The sequence below is a fragment of the Eulemur rufifrons genome, unplaced genomic scaffold (genome assembly GCF_041146395.1).
Source record: "Eulemur rufifrons isolate Redbay unplaced genomic scaffold, OSU_ERuf_1 scaffold_43, whole genome shotgun sequence".
NCBI lineage: Eukaryota > Metazoa > Chordata > Mammalia > Primates > Lemuridae > Eulemur > Eulemur rufifrons.
This window is the reverse complement of record NW_027182825.1, coordinates 396,801-409,618: the sequence shown is the minus strand read 5'-3', so window position 1 is coordinate 409,618 and position 12,818 is coordinate 396,801.

Below are 12,818 nucleotides of genomic sequence, written 5' to 3'. Positions count from 1 at the left end.
AGAATATGGATCTACATATGGAGGTATAAATGGATTTAATTAGACTTTAAGTCATATTAACAAATAGAAAGTAGTCTTCTCATGTGCTTAGAACCATTTTTATTTAACATAAGTTAAAGATAGGGTTGCAGAGTGACAACTGCCAAGACATAAAGGCTGCCAAGTAATGGACTAGCCTCCTTACCGACCTCCATAGATAGAGAAAAACAGATTTAACATTAGCAAGTGGGAATTCATGGAACCTCAGAATAAGTTTCCAAAATGCCTTCTAAAACTTCTTTCATCTATACTAGGAGTCAGAAACTTTTTATTGCAACAACTCCATGTGGAGTGTGTTACTTTAACCCAAAAATGTAAAGCTGGCATCCAGCTCCTAACATGCATGTTGTATGTAAAAAGCTACATTCAGAAGCACTTCATGAAGCTGGGCATGGTGGTATGCACCTATAATTCCAGCTCCTCTAGAGGCTGAGGTGGGAGGATCACTTGAGTCTAGGAGTTGAAGACCAGCCTGGGCAACATAGGGAGACTCAGGAAAAAAAAAAAAAAAAGAAGCACTTCATGTATTATGATAATGAACCGTAAATTTATCATTTTGACAGGTTCTAATTCTAATGGGTAGAATCTATTACATTACCTGTACTGCCAAAATTTTATTACAGAAATAACTAGAATAAAATTTTAAATTAGAATTATATTTCTTAGTTTACTTTAAGACATTAAGAAGAATAAAGGGCCAGTAGATACTTTACTTTTTTATGTATCATGTATGATAAAATTTATATCATATTTGGATAAAAACTTTCCTAATGTTCAGGCCCTTCAATGCTTATTCTTCACTAGGAAATTCTTAAAAATTTCTCAGAAAGTGACTTCCCCAGCATAAAGACTGAATTTCAACAAGTTTTAAGTAATAGGAAAGAAATGACGCAGTTTTTGGAAGAGTGGTTGAATACTCATTGTGATATAGAAAAGCTTAAAAATGGCATCCAGAAAGAAAACGATAGAATTTGTCAAGTGAATTACTTCTTTAACAACAAAATAATTGTAAGTATTAATTTTTTTTTTTTTTTTTTTTTTTGTTGAGACAGAGTCTCACTTTGTTGCCCAGGCTAGAGTGAGTGCCGTGGCATCAGCTTAGCTCACAGCAACCTCAGACTCCTCGGCTTAAGCGATCCTACTGCCTCAGCCTCCCGAGTAGCTGGGACTACAGGCATGCGCCACCATGCCCGGCTAATTTTTTCTATATAGATTTTTAGTTGTCCATATAATGTCTTTCTATTTTTAGTAGAGACGGGGTCTCGCTCAGGCTGGTCTCGAACTCCTGACCTTGAGCAATCCACCCGCCTCGGCCTCCCAGAGTGCTAGGATTACAGGCGTGAGCCACCGCGCCCGGCCAAAATAATTGTAAGTATTAATTTTTATTATCCCACCTCATGCTTGTTGTTTGCTTTAATCTTTTTACCTCCTTAAAGGGGGTTAGAGCAACTTAATTTTAAGTATTTTTTAAAATTTATTTGTATATGCTTTATAAAAATTGGTTTTGTAAAACATGTTCTTCTAATGTATTATGGTTCCTTAAGATAATTAAATATATCAATTTCTGCTGATAAAGGTAACAAAATATTGATGTGTAATATTCAGTTTCCACTTGTGGAATCTTGAATCCTCTTACTGTTCTCTGTTCCATCTCCTCACAGCTTTTGTAAGAATTGAGCCTTTTCCCCGAGTAGCCTCAGAGATGGTGAGACATGAGTCCACTTCAGGGCTTTGGGCAGCAGCTGCGGTAAAGCCATAGCCAGGCCTGGCCACCTATGTTAGCAGGGCCCCATGTGCTAATCCTTGAACATTGAAGTTCAAAAATGTAGTTTGTTTTTTATTAATAAGCTTTATTTTTCAAGAGCAGTTTTCAGTTCACAGCAAAATTGAGCAGAAAGTACGGAGAATTCTCAGTTACCTCATCTCCACAAGCACACAGTCTCTCCTGCTGTCGTCATCCCATACCAGAGTGGAATATTTGGCACAATTGATGAACCAATTGATGAATTGATATTTCATTATCATCCAAAGTCCATAGTTTACATTAGAGTTCACACTTGGTGTTATACATTCTATGAGTTTTGGCAAATGTATAATGACATGTATCCATTTTTACAGTTATCATACAGAATAGTTTCACTGCCCTAAAAATCCCTTGTGGGCTCTGCTCATATTCATCATTCTCTTCTCTAACCCCTGGCAAGTGCTAATCTTTTTACTGTCTCCATAGTATTGCCTTTTCCAGAATGTCATATGTTGGAGTCATACAGTATTTAGCCTTCTCAGATTGGCTTCCTTCACCTAGTAATATGTATTTAAGTTGTCTCCATGTCTTTTCATGGTTTTATAGCTTATTTGTTTTTAACACTGAATAGTATTCCATTATCTGGATGTACCAATTTACTCATCTCCTGTAGGACATCTTGGTTGCTTCTAAGTTTTGGCAATTATGAATATAGCTATTGTAAACATATATGGGCATCTATTTGTGTAGACATACATTTTCAACTCATTTGAGTAAATATCAAGGAATGCAGTGCTGGATCCAATAGTAAAAGTATGTTTAGTTTGGTAAGAAACTGCCAGACTGTCTTCCAAAGAGGGTATACCATTTTACATTCCCACCAGCAGTGAATAAGAGTTCCTGTTGCTCTACATCCCCTCCAGAATTTGGTGTTGTCACTTTCGGATTTGGGCCGCTCTAGTAAGTATGCAGTGATATCCCATTGTTTAATTTGCAAGTCCCTCATGGCATATGAGGTTGAACGTCTTTCATATGGGTATTTGCCGCCTGTGTATCTTTTTTGATGAAGTGTCTATTCAGGTCTTTTTCCCATTTTTCAGTCACGTTATTAATATTTGCTTCCTTAATATTAAGGTTCAAGAATCCTTTGTATATTTTGAATAACAGTCCTTTATCAGATACGTCTTTTGCAAATATTTTCTCCTACTTTGTGGCTTGTCTTCTCATTCTCTTGGTGCAGTGTTCAAGTGCTGAGGATTTTTGCATCTATGTTCATGAAAGCTGTTACTCTGTAGTTTTCTTGTGTAATGTCATCCTCTGGTTTTGATATTAGGATAATCCTGGCCTCATAGAATGAGTTGGGAGGTATTCCTTCTGTTTCTATTTTCTGGAAGAGATTATAGAGAATGGGTATAATTTTTTCCTTGAATTACTGGAGCATTTGGTAGAATTCACCAGTTAACTCATGTGGGCCTGGTACTTTCTGTTTTAGAAGGCTCTTAATTACTGATTTCATTTCTTTGATAGATGTAGGCCTTTTGAGACTGTCAATTTCTTCTGTTGAGTATTTGTAGATTGTATCTTTCAAAGAATTGGTCCATTTCATCCATGTTATCAAATTTGTGGCTTAGAATTGTCCATAATAGTCCACGAGATCTGTAGTGATGTCTCCTCATCCATTTCTGATATTAGTAATTTGGGTCCTTTCTCTCTTTTTTTCTTAGTTTGCCTACCTAGAGACTTATTTATTTTATTGCACTTTTCAAAGAACCAGTGTTTGGGGTTTTTTATTTTCTCTGTTGATTTCCTGTTTCAATTTCATTGAATTATGCTTGCTTTAAATCTAATTTGGTGTTCATTTTTAGTGTCCTAAAGTTAAAACCTACTTTATTGATTTAGATCTTTCTTCTTTTCTAATACATGTATTTAATGCAGTAAGTTTTCCTTTAGGCACTGCTTTCACGGATTTTGATAAGTTGTATTTTCATTTTTATTTAGTTCAAAATATTTTTTAATTTCTCTTTATATTTCTCCTTTGAGCTTTATATTATTTAGAAGTGTGTTGTTTAATCTCCAAGTATTTGGGAGATTTTCCAGCTATCTTACTGGTTTCTAATGTAATTGCATTGGAGTCTGAGAGCAGACCTGGTATGATTTCTTTTAAGTTTGTTAAAATATGCTTTATGGCCCAGAATGTGGTCTGTCTTGGTAAATGTTCTATGTGATTTTGAGCAGAATGTGTAATGTGCTGTTGTTGGATTAAAAAGTAAAGGGCTGGAGAAATTTATACAGCTACTCTCACTTTTTTTGATTAATGTTAGTCTCTATGTGCTTTTATATTTAAAGTGGGTTTTTGTAGACAACATATAGTTGAGTCTTGTTTTTTGATCAGATCTGACAATCTGTCTTTTAATTGGTGTATTTAGGCTATTGACATTTAAGGTGATTATCAATATAGTTGCATTAATATCTACCATAATGTTACCGTATTCTATTTGTTGCCCTTATTCTTTGTTTCTGTTTTTGTCTTCCACACTTTTTATGCCTTTTATGGTTTTAATTGACTATATTATGATTCCATCTTCTCTCCTTCCTTAGCATATCAAGTATACCTCTTTCTGTACTTTTTCAGTGGTTGCTCTAGAATTTGCAATATACATTTACAACTAATCCTAGTCTACTTGCAAATAACACTATACCACTTCATGAGTAGTATGAATACCTTATGATAACAAAATATTTCTAATTCCTCCCTCCCATCCCTTGTATCATTGCTTTCGTTCAGTTCACTGATAAGCATGCATATATATGGACTTATGTAATGAAATACATTGTTGCTATTATTATTTCAAACAAACTTATTTGTTAGCTCAGTTAAGAACTCACTTATTCTATCTCTAATGCTCTTCCTTTATGTAGATCCAAGTTTCTGACCTACATTATTTTCTTGTCCTCAGCATAACTTCTTTTTAACATGTCTTGCAGGGAGGTCTACTGGCAACAAATTCCTTCAATTTTTGTTTTCTCACTTTTGAAGGATAATTTCACAGGGTCTAGAATTATAGGTTGGTGTGTTTTTTTCCCTTAACATTTTAATTATTTCACTCTGTGCTCTTCTTGATTGCATGGTTTCTGAGAAGTTGGGTGTAATTCTTAGCCTTGCTAAGGTAAGATGTTTCTTCTCCTCTGGCTTAAGACTTTTTTCTTTATCTTTGATTTTTCTGAAGTTTGAATATAATATGCTTAGATATAGTTTTTTGGGCATTTGTCCTGTTTGGCATTCTCTGAGCTTTCTGCATCTGTGGTTTGGTGTCTGACATTAATTTGGCAGAAATTCTTAGTCATTATTGCTTCAGATATTCCTTCTGTTTCTTCTTTTCTTCTGCTTCTGGTATTCCCATTATGTATATATTACACCTTCTGTGTTGCCCCAGAGCTCTTGGACAATCTGGATTTTTTTTTTTTTTCAGTATTCTTTCTCTTTGCTTTTTAATTTGGGAGATTTCTGTTGTAATTCTCTCAAACTAATTTTCTTTCCTGAGCCCATCTACTAATGAGCTCATCAAAGGCATTCTTCATTTTTGTTAACAGTATTTTTGATCTCTAGCATTTCTTTTTTATTTTTTCTTAGAATTTTCATCTCTTTGTTTATATTATCCATCTGTTCTTGCATGTTGTCTGGTCTTTCCATTAAAGCCCCCAAAGCATATTAATCATAGTTGTTTTTTTTTTAATTCCTGGTGTGATAACTCCTATGTTCCTGCCATTTCTCACTTTGTTTCTGATACTTGTTCAATCTCTTCAAACTGTGTTTTGCCTTTTAGCATGCCTTGTAATTTTTTGTTGGCAGTTAGGCATAATGTGCTAGGTAAAAGGAAGTGCAGTAAATAGGCCTTTAGTAATGCAGTGGTCAGGTGTGGCGGGGGAGCATTCTATCACCCTATGACTAGCTCTCAGTCTTTTGGTGAGCCTGTGCCCCGGGGCTGTAAGCTTCACCAGTGCTTTTCAGTGCCCCCTCCTTAGGTGGAACAAGATGGCTGGATGCGGCCGAAGTAGTGTATTTCCCTCTCCTCACGTGGAAGGCGAGTGGTGCCTGGAATTGAGGACTTTTTTCTTTGCCCCTGTGGAAGGTTAGAGGGAGCTAGAGTTGGGTATTTCCCTCCTCCCACATGGAAGGCAAGAGCCACCTAGAACTGGGCATTTCCCCTTCCCCCAGATACATTAGGCCCTGATCAAAGCAGAGCATGTTAGGGTCTGCTCAATAGTTTTTCCTGAGAACAGGCCTTGTTAAGAAAAACAAAATGGTATGTTTTATTTCAAAATGGTTCCTGTTCTCCTCTCCTGCCAGAATCAGGTACAGTTGTCTGAGCCTCCAACAGTTCATCAATTACATTTCAGGTTTTCCTACCTCTTAATTGATTCCTGCAAATGTTTCTGTGATTCTCTGTATCTGCCTCTCTGTCTCTCCAATTTTGGGGGCAGCCCTTCATTCTGTGACCACACTTCTCTGATGGATCTATATTGAGTTGTTGAGAGTTTTCAGTATTTTCCTTTTTATTTGTTGTTAGCATAGACTGGCAACTTCTAAGCTCCTGATGTGCTATGCCAGAAACTGCAAAGTTGTGATTTTTATCATTGTTCCCAAGATGGTTGGTTGGTCCTAATTTACTAATTCATAAGAACCAACATTGTCTAAGACCAGTTTGTTGACTTGTTTTACTTTTCAGTGATGGGTATATTCATTCTGCTTCCTAAAGTAATCTCTTCTCCATATATTTGGTAAAATATGTAGTATTCAAAAGGTTGCTTGTTTATATGAAATTGGAGCAGTGGGTCTTCCCATGCATAGTTCATCCCATTTGTAGAATAGCCAGAGTTAACAAAATAGTAATTGAACTCTTTAAGGAAAAAAGAAAAAAATCACAATCAATAGAGAAAGGCACAAAACCGGTGTTTGGATAAGATAAACTCTATGTAATTTGGTGTTTTTCGTATAATATTGAGGGCCCAGCTGCAATTAGAAAGTAGGGATTTCTACTGTGCAGATCAGCATGGATATGTGGCTTCTTCCAGCGCCATGAGAGTAGGAATTGATACAGTGTGAGGTCAGTAGTCCAGAGCCAAGGAGAGTCCAGGATACCAGAAATACAACTAACCTAAAATCCAAACCTGGTAGAATGACCACAAAGCCACAAAGAAGTTATAGAAGATAACACAAAGTACCTTCCATAGGAATTAGGAAGTAAAAAAGATATAAATAATTTTAGAGTGAGTTAGCCTTCAGTATAAAAGAAAGTATAGATTGACTGTTATTCCTTGCACAGAAATACAAGATTTCCAGATTAATTACCAAAAGTCAGTGAGTTATTTTCCATATTAACACTGAGGTTTGGAATGAAGTAGGAAAATAGATAATTGTTAAGTTTCTAGGTGTTCTTTGCTATGTGATGTCAGTTAATGTTTCATTATCAGACATAGCATATATAATGATTTTAATCTGCATCATTCTTCAGTTTCTCTTTATATGTGAATATAAATCTAATAAAGTGAGATTATCATCTTGCAGATCAATGTGAATCCTCTCCAGTCCTTATTTTCATTCCTGTCATCCACTTCCAACATCTCAAATCTCAGTGACTGATGCAAACCACAAAGAATGTTCATAGTCTTTTAAAACATTGTTCTAAATAATAAATTTCAGCACATACATTGTCCTAGAATTCTAATATTTTTCTTAGGGTTTTTTATATGTACAGTAGTCCCCCCCACCTTACCCATGGGGATACGTTCCAAAATCCCCAGTGGGTGCCTGAAACCCTCCATGTTGGTAGTATTGAACCCTATATATTCTGTTTTTCCTATGCATACATACCTATGATAAAGCTTAATTTATAAACTAGGTACCATAAGAGATTACTCAGTATAACTAATGATAAAATAGAACAATTATAACAATACACTATAGTAAAAGTTATATGAATGTGTTGAGGCTAAGAATACTGAGTTTTAGAAATGCCCCTGTATTTTTTGAGATAAGATTTGATTTCAGAAGTCAAATAAGACTTTGCCTTAAAGAAAAAATAAATGTGTTAGTTCAAAAGCTGCCTTGCCTCAGGAGGGTGTCTCCTTGGTCAGTGACAGCTGCATTTCAAAGAGACAGCGGTAAGCTGGGCCTATGGTTCTCCCCTGTTTTGAAAGACAAGGCAGGCCTCACCTAGAGCCATAGGTTGCCAGAGCTGATCATCAAAGGCCGCTGGAGATGAGAGCTGATCAAATAGATACGCTAATGCCCAAGCCAGGCCCAGACAGAACCATGTGGTTAAAGTAATTAGTACAAGGCACAGCTCATGTTGACTTCTGAGATCATCTCTGTCTCCAAAAACACAATTACTGGAGCCAAGATGTCTCTGTTTTTTGCTAAAGTAATAGCCTTATCATAAAACTTAGAAGTTTGCCCTAGGAAGATTTTGTAACTCATTGTTCACCTAGATAGAGTTAGTTAAAGGATCTGTAGTAGCCTTTTAGAAGACTTTGACTCTAAACCAAACTGCCTGTTATGTAAATCCCATTTCCCTTGACAACCTAAGCATGTATCTGCCCTGTAAATACCCATGTTAAAACTTCAGTCTTTGTTATATCTCCGCGGGAGAGATATATACCTTCCGGATAGCCTCCCTTTGTGTATTTTCATAAACCTTTACTTTATAAACTATATCTTTGGCTCTGTGTATTATTATTTTTTATTTCTGTTTCCTACTATTTTTTCATCCTTTGTGACAACCCCTGCCTGAGAGACCCCACTGGGAAAAAAACCTCTTTGCGGGGAGCATAGCTAACTCCCCACATGAATGTGGTGTGTCTCTCTCAAGATAGCTTATTGTACTATACTCATCCTTCTTGTGATGATATATGACGATACAATTCTATGTGATAAGACGAAGTGAAGTGAACCATGTAGGCATTGTGATCTAGCAGGCTAACATTGATCTTCTGTATTCCTGATTCTGTATAGCCATCCCTTACCTAGAGTAAATGGCTTGGTGTCACTTGCTTTAGGGGGATCCCTTGCTGAGTCTTTGTATAGGCTCAACACTTTCTGGTGCAGCATTTTGTCATTAATTGGAACACTTTTCTGTTGATGTCTTCCACCCACAAATGTAAGGCTTTTTCCATCTTAACTGAGCACTGTCATGCACTGGGGCTGTAAATTTGCAGATTGGAGATGCAATAGCAAAACCAGCATGAATTTTCTTTCCTTCTTTACAATTTCATGGGAAGATTTGTTTTTACCATAGATATTAGCAACCCCAGCATATGATTTTTTTCTTATTAAATTGAGGACTTTCACCTTTTCACTTAAAGGAAGCACTTGACAGCTCCTCTTGGTATATCTGAATTTTTAGCATTACTACTCTTGCATTTTAGGGGCATTGTTAAGTAAAATAAGAGTTACTTGGGGCTGAGCATGGTAGCTCATGCCTGTAATCCTAGCACTCTGGGAGGCCGAGGTGGGTGGATTGTTTGAGGTCAGGAGTTTGAGACCAGCGTGAGCAAGAGCAAGACCCCTTCTCTACCAAAAAAAGAGAAAGAAATTAGCTGGACAGCTAAAAATATATAGAAAAAATTAGCCAAGCATGGTGGCGCATGCCTGTAGTCCCAGTTCCTCGGGAGGCTGAGGCAGTAGGATGGCTTGAGCCCAGGAGTTTGAGGTTGCTGTGAGCCAGGCTGATGGCACGGCACTCTAGCCCGGGCAATAGAGTGAGACTCTGTTTCAAAAAAAAAAAAAAAAAAAAAAGATAAAAAAAGAATATGGAGAAATTGAAACCCTCACACATTGCTAGTGTGAATGTAAAATGATGCAGCCACTTTGGAAAACAGTTTGGCAATTTCTTAGAAAGTTAAACACAAACTTACCTCACAACCCAGTAATTCTCCTAGATATCTACCCAAGAGGAAAAATTAATGTCCACACAAAGACTGGTGCGTGAATGCTCATAGCAGCATTATTCATAATAAACATGCAAATGTCCAAGAACTGATGAAGGAATGAGCAAAATGTGCCATATCCATGCAATGGAATACTACTCAGCAATAAAAAGGAGCAAGCCACTTAAACACATTACAACATGGATGAGCCTCAACAACATTATGCTCAGTGACAGAAGCTAGACACAAAAGACCACATATTTGTATGATCCCATTTATATGAAATTTCCAAAAAAGGCAAATCCATGGAGACAGAAAGCAGATCAGTGGTTGCTGGGGCTGGGATAGGAATGAGGATCAACTGTAAATGATTCCAAAGGAAAAATAGTCTAAAATGGGATTGTAGTGATAGTTGCACAACTCTATAAATTTACTAAAAATTGTTGAACACTTACAAAGGATACATTTTATGAAATTACATCTCAGTAAAGCTGTTAACAAAACAAAACAAGCAAACTTGTTAGGCATTGTTTTATTTACTTATTTATTTATTTAGCTTTAGAGACAGGGTCTCACTCTTGCTCAGGCTGATGTCAAATTCCTGACCTCGAGTGATCCTCCCACCGCGGCCTCCCAGAGTGCTAGGATTACAGGCCTGACCCACTGTGCCCGGCTCCAGAGCTCTTTTCAAAAATAGAAACTTCATACCAATTAAAGAATAACTCCCCATTCCTCCCTCCCTCAGCTCCTGACAACCACCAATTTTCCAAGAATAACGCTACCCGGGGTTCCTCATACAGCAGAATCACACAGCATTTTTTTTTGTAACTGGCTCATTTCACTGAACATAATGTCCTTGAAGTTGGCCTGTGTCAGAAATGCCTTCCCTTTTAAGGCTGGATAATATTGCACTGTATGTATACACAAGCCACATTTTGTTTACCCATTCATCCTCCATGAACACGTGGGTTGCTTCCACCTTTTGGCTAAGGTGAATATCCCGCTATGAACATAGCTGTACAAATATCTCTTCGAGAGCGAGACCCTTGTATTTTTACATTTTTAAAGTATATGAATGTACTACCTATTTGAAAAAAAAAAAGAACTAAAATTTAAAAGGATAAAATACAAATAACTAAAACTGAAAGTTGTGCTATTTTGTCCCGCATCCCTTTTGGAGGTTCCTGGGCAGCCCTTGGGGACAAGCGGGTGCGGTCTCCACGCCCTTCCTCCCCAGGCCTTGGGGCAGCAGCCGGGCTCTCCTGGGCAGCAGCGGTGCAGGGCAGCCCCGCAGTGCCCTTGCCTGCCCGCAGCCCACCCAGGCTGCATTCCTGGGTGACTCGGGGCCCAGGCAGATCAGGAAATCGGCTCCAAGGATAAGGCTGCAGCTCACCTGGCCGCGTCCTGGGGCCTGCAGCCGCCGGTTTTCCCATTTGGAAACTCCTTAGACGCCTCTGCTTCCAAGGAGCCGGTCTCCTCCCTGGTGCCCCTCAGGCCAGCCAGGAAAGGAAGGCAGGGAAGCCTGGGGACCAAGCACCCTCTCTGTGCTGGGACCCCAGACCTTATCCCCCAAGAAACCGCCCTCCCTCATCCTCAATTCCAGAATCCTCAAATGCCTGGAAACCAAACTTACAGGATGGCAAAAACTGACCTGACCTGAGACCAAGTTGTAGACTACTTATCCTGCTTAGCAGTGAACACGCATGTTTCCTGCGGAAATGTCCATGTTTGCTCATAGGGTGCTGTGCTAGGTCCCCTGGGGGTGCTATAGAACATACAACTCATGCACCGAACTCCTTTCTAATATCTGAAAAGTTCTGAGTTCCAGACCACACCTGGGCCCAGGATTTTCAATAAGAGGCTGTGGGTCTGTGTTGTACCCATTTTACAGAGCAAAGTCAAGGCTCAGAGAGGTGAAGTCACAGCTGGGAAGGGCTGGAGTCTGAGCCTGAGTTCCCCTCTCCCTCACACAGCTGCTGCAAAGCTCTGCCCAACCTCTCTGTCCCACCCCTCTCCCATCCCTCCGCTGAGAAGCTTTCCTAGTCCACCTTAGCCAAAGCTATCGTCCTTCTTGACAAATGACCTTTCCTTCTTGGGTCCCAGAGCCAGCCCAGCACCCACAACTTATGGGCACTTGTTGGGCAGCAAGGGATCTTGGTGATTAAGCCCCGACTCAAGGCTCCAATTACAATACTCAGGATGGAACCTTTGGCCACTTTTCAGCTGTGTGACCTTGGGCAGGTTACTTATCCCTTTGGTGCCTCAGTACCCTCATCTGTAAAGGGTTGTGATAATTGTACCCCTGTCACAGGGTTGGTGTGAAGATTAGAGAATGTGGCCTGGCACAGGGCTGCCAGGTAAGACACAGGACACTCACATTGCATGGGACATACTTAGGCTAAAAAATTATTCAATGTTTATCTGAATTTCAAATTGAAGGGGCATCGTTTATCTTTATTTGCTTAATCTGGCAACTTTAGCCTGGCACAGAGTTCGTGCCCAGTATATGTGAGCTGGCATGTTAATAATAAATGTTGCATGGCATGCCAGGCTTATCATAGTATTGGCACATGCCTAATCGTCCTCCACGGGATTAAAAATGCTTCGAGACAATTCATTCATTCACTTAATTATTTACTGGGTGCCTCCGGCATGCAAGTCACAGTTCTAAGCCTTGGAGATACAGCAGTGAACCAGACCTGGGCCCTGCCTCCAGGGAGCTTCCAGTCTGGCAAGGAAGATGAATATTAAACACCAGTTACCCAAAATGATTAATAATTATTGTTATTGTCCCAGCTGCAATGAGAGTCTATGGGGGCCTCATACTTTCCCAGCTCCCCTCTTACCCCTGCCCCCTTGGGTGTCTGGGCAGCAGTGTAGCAGGCAGAGCGGGGCTTGGCCAGCATGCTCCTGCTCCCTCCCTAGGAGGGCTGGAGAGTCCAGTGGTGTCCCCAGCGGGGGAGCTGGGCCACCCCAAGCTGCTCGCACTCTCTCCCCAGCTCCCCTGTGAATGGAGCAAGTTGGCAGGTGGCAGGTGTAGCGGAGGAGAGACCCAGCCTGAGGTCATGGTGGGTCTGGGCTACACCCACGCCCTCATCTTTGGGAACAC